Here is a 5,098-nt window from a genome sequence, read left to right as displayed (position 1 = left end):
ATCAGGGAAGGCCTAAATAGAAGCAAAGGTGGATCTCCTCTGGGGAAGAAGGAATTCTGTAGCAGGCAGCCTTTAGACTACAGCATTGGCTCTCCTCCGGGCCTCTGGCCTACTAGTCCATCCTGCAGATTTTGGACTTGGCAGCTTCCATTATCATGTGAGCCAATTCCTTAAAATAAATCTCTTTGTAGATGACAGATAGATAGATAAATAGACAAACACACATGTATATCATTGGTTCTTTTTCTCTGGGGAACCCTGACTAATATATTCTTCAATGTGTTAGTCCCCTGGTTCATGACTATAGAATCTCTTGCCTGGATCCACATGAGTCTCCTTAATGCCAGTCTCTCCATTCCCATATTCCCTGTTGCCCCCATGGCTCTTGTGCTGAAGCACAGAAAGTATCCAGCCATGTAATATGAAAAAAAGAGACATTTATTGAAGAGGATACAAGATACAAGAAACATTGTACATAGGACAATGATGCCTCTGTACCCTTTAAAGTTATGACCTTCTTGAGGAGATCTGGTTCATTGGTAACAGTTTGAATGAAGTCATTAGCAACTGCAGCATGATGTTCCATCTGCTCCGGTAACAGAAGCCACGGAATGAATTTTGCCATGACACATTTCATGCCAAGATCCTATGTCAAAATCTTGGACACAGTAATTTTTGGAATCCTCAAATCAGTTTCTAGTTCTCAGACTATCGCAAAACTGAAGCAGATTTGTTGCTCTACTCAGTCATTTTGACTGCAATGGCCACACAGTACACATGCTCACTCAATGGCTTCTACCACCCCCACTGACTAGTACAGTGAAGTCATCATTGTTCATGCATGTGCTTTCCAGTCCACTCTCCTTGGCTGCCAGCTTACATGGGTGTCATGCAAACCGTTCTTATTATATTTACAGTGGCTGGACTTTTTCTGGACAGACCTCATCATATTCTATTTACAGTCCTTCCTCATGCTTCACCTTTCCCACTACTGTTTCCCAAATCTCTAGCACTACCTTTGTGATTTTTATTATATCAGACTTTCTCTTTGCTGAAATCAAAACTAATAAAACAACTGAAAAAGAACTAATTTCCTCACCATGTCATTCAGTACCTCTCTATACTAAAATCCACATATTGAGTACCATCAGAGAAAGTATTCTATCCCACATTTTGTGGAATGTGGGTTTACAGAATAAAATCTACCCCTGGCACGGTCTCCAAGGTTCTTCAGCACCAAAAGCATTTATTAACTAGTGGCATCAATTCTTATCCCAGCTATATGGAATAGTCAGTGCCCCCAAATGCCACGTACACCCTGGAATGGCTCTGATGAAGAGCACCTTTTCTCTTTGCTTCCTGGAGAACTTGTTCTTGGGCTTCAAAATTCAGCTGCCTTTTACTGTGACACCGTCCCGCAAATCCTACCCTGCACTTTGCCCCAGCCCTGTATTAGCATTTACCATCACACTGCTGGATGTGAATGATTGTCTCCCTGGCTAGAGGTCCAGGACGTGGGAGCATGCCTTATTCATTGTGAGGAGCCTTCAAGGGCACCCCACAGTAAATAGCACCTCTCTCCCCTGCCTGGCTTTTGCACATGTTGAGAAATAAAACAAGAGAGGAATGGGAATCAAACTCTTCACTTTGTTTTTCCTGATGAAGGCTAAATGAGGACTTAGCTTTTGCATGAGACTGAATGGTCCTGCCAAGTGTGTCCAGAATTCGGCATAGGATTGGAAGAGCCCAGCCCTGGAGAAATGGCCTAGGAAAGCTGTTCACTGCAGGCAGCTCTCTTCCTGGAAAGCGAAGGGCATGGTGGGGTCTGCAGGCCCAGTGTTTTCCTTCTAGAATTTACCATTCAGGGTGTTTAGGGGAAACCACTCCTCATCTGTCCATGGAGTGGGTCAGATGTTTTACCCCCTAGAATTAAGCTCTGAGGTGGCATAAATCATAAAATTCCAGAAAACCAGAAATTAGCTATCCTGACCAGCCCTCGTTTAACATCCATGGAAATGGAGGCCCAGGTCACTTAATCCTCACCTGAGTGGTCTGTAACTTTAATATGTAATTTGTGTGACAGATATTATTAATTAATATTGTTTAAAACAAGGCAATAGGCCCCAAATGGAATTGCTTATGCTAAGCCCCACATTGCCAAACTGAGATTTAACTTAATTACAGTTTCACTTCCCTGGGGATGGAATCTTAAACCAGTCCGGAATCACCTGATCAACACTAATTAGGTAATCTGCCTGATAAACCCCTGTCATCCGCCACATGGAAAGTAACCTTGCAATAACCAATCTGCTATTTGCCTGGCATAACTTCCTTATTTCCGCTCCCTTCTGCTTATAAAAGTCTTTTTACTTTGTAACAGTTCCTCTGAGCTGCTTTCTATGTGCTAGATTGGATGCTGCTTGATTCATGAATCATTAAAAAAAACCAAGATGATCTTTAAAATTTACTCAGTGGAAAAATTTTAATCTTTATCAGAGCATATGTTCATTGATTTTAAGGGGGAAGAGAGAGACAGAGAGACAGAGAGAAAGGAAGGAAGGAAGGAAGGAAGGAAGGAAGGAAGGAAGGGAGGAAGGAAAGAAGGAAGGAAGGAAGGATGGAAGGAAGAAAAAGAAAAAGAAAAGGAAACATCGATTGGTTGCCTTCTGTATGCAGCCCCACTGAGGAGGATCAAATCTGCAGTCTTTTGGTGTATGCACAAAGCTCACCAACTGAGCCTACTGGGGCCAGGGTGGGTCTTCTTTGTTTTATCTTTTTGTTTGTTTTAAGCAATATTTTGACACGAATCCCAAGGGCAAGAAAAAGACAACTGTTGTCTCTCATCCCTTCACAATGCTGCAGGAATTGGAATTCCCAGGCCCACCAGGCTAAATAAACTAGAATCCTAGGACCAGGGCTGCCTAAGAGTCTGCAACTAGGGTGTCTTGGCCCAGGACTTTAATTGTGGAGTCAGGAAACAGGGTCCTTGGCCAAATCAACTCAATCCACATATTAAAAGAAGTTAAATGTCAAAAGGAAATCGCATTTAATAAATTTTAAAGAGCTCTGTTCATTTTTGTATCCTTTATTTTTCTTCTGCCTTAATTCTTGCCACTGTGAATTACTCCAAAAAAACAATTTTAGAACAGAAAATCTAGGAGTCAGAGAAGTGGGCTTCTATTGGCACCATTTAGGATTTTAATTTTGAAGCATGGCAAGGAGTCAGGAATGATTTAGCTCCTCACATGGGCAGAGTCACTTTAAAATGAAGATATAATTTACCCCCTTGAGGACTCTCCATAAAACTACCTAAAGAATGATCTATCTCTTCCCGTGCTGATTAGAACAGAAGGCATTTCTGATCGCTCATGAATGGGAATATGAGCAAAAGTATTCCAAAGGAAGGACTCACTTGAATTCACTGCTAAACTCACCACATCAAACTCCTGAGCAGGGGAAAAGCGCTGAAACTAACCTGGTACAGAATATACCAGTTAAATGCTTCTGCAACTTCATCACCACCTACTCAGGAGAAAACATGGCTACTGAAGCCTCCCGTTGCGCAAGAGTCTGGGGCTTCTAAACCAAGAAAGGAAGAAACCAATCGGGTTATTTATGAGCTCCTTCCCTCCTGCAGTTTTAAGCTGCTGTGAAATAAACCTGTTTGTTACCGCTCAGAGGCCAAAGTTGGGTGACTTAACCCTGTTTTGCGGGGGTCAGCGCTGTCGGCCTCCTGCGCCCCCAGCGGACTCCTGTGGCGGTGCAGTCTTGGCCAATTGCAGAAAAGCGGGGCACAGGCACAGAACTCCGCATGCTGACGCTGTCGGCGCTCACAGCTTCGGCAGCGCTCCTCGTTGGCTGTCTGTCCCTATCCAGCGACTAGCCAGGCTACGGGCGAGGGGATTCCAGTCGAAGGTCCAGAGTCCGAGGTCTCAGGATAGTGTCAGACGGTTCCAACAGCAGCCATCCCACCCTGGGCTGGGAGCGCACGCATCTTTGGAGCGGTCCGCGGTGGTGCAACTCAGGAGCCAACTTCAGGCCAGTCTGTGGATTCCGTGCAGGTAGCTGGGTCCTGCCCACCGGTGGATGGGATGGCTGGGACTGATGGGGCCATCCGGACTCAAATGGAAGTGGTTGAGTGCCTCGCGCTCCTCGTTCCTGTGGCGCACGAGGTGCACCGAGAGATTGTAAAGTGACTGGTTGGGATCGAGATGCAGAGCCCTTGATCGTCGGGGGCCAAGATGCGCGTCGGGTTCCTGGACCTTCGAGGTTGCTGGGCTGGGGAGGCTCCCTGAGGAAGGATCACCGCGGGAGGGGTTTTGGGGACAGCGGTTGGTCATCCTGGGGGTGGGTACTGAGGCAGGAGTTCCTCTAGGAGGGACTGCTGGACTGGAGCTCCATGGAAGGCGCTGCTTGAAGCTTCGGGGTTGAGGGGGATGGTTAAGGGTCTTAGAAACAGGAGGTTGGAGGATGATCCCGAGCTGGAGTTCTCCAGGCAAGGGCTGCTGGTGATCTCCGGAGAAAATAACTGGATTAAAGTTTAATAGGAAAGGTGACTGGTTGGGGGAAGTGGGGGGTGTCTCGCAGGAGGTAGCAGAGCTGAGGAACCTGGGGGGTAGCTAGTTTGGGGATCTCTGGAGAAGGTGGCTGGTTGAGTAGGCATCCCCATGCAGGAATAAAGTGGCTCTTTAGGACTCTCCCCTCTCCTTCAGTCGAAGCGACTGAAAACCTCAAGGAACTGGCGGTCCGGTAGATTCGCGCTCATTTCCAGTGTCTCGGAGGAGGTACTTCAAACGGGGATATCTGGGGTGGCGGCTGAGCAATCCCGGGGCAGGCAGTTGTGCCCCGAGTCTCAGATGATTTGGGGTTCCTGGGAAGGGGAGACCTGGGCTGCAAGTGCGTCGGGAGAACGCGGCGGTCTTTTTAAGGCCCTGGGGGTTTGTTTCAGGGTCCCACCCAGCAGATTGGTCTGCAGAACTCCGGGAGTGGAACCCGAGCCGCACTCCCAGGCACGCCCGGACGCCGCGTCGGGCCCCGCCTTGCCACTCCACACCTCAAAGGGCACCAAGGCCAGGGTTGCACGGCAGTGGCCACAGTC

The sequence above is a fragment of the Furipterus horrens genome, unplaced genomic scaffold (genome assembly GCF_987537825.1).
Source record: "Furipterus horrens unplaced genomic scaffold, mFurHor1.1.pri manual_scaffold_7, whole genome shotgun sequence".
Lineage (NCBI taxonomy): Eukaryota > Metazoa > Chordata > Mammalia > Chiroptera > Furipteridae > Furipterus > Furipterus horrens.
This window is presented reverse-complemented; position numbering follows the sequence as displayed.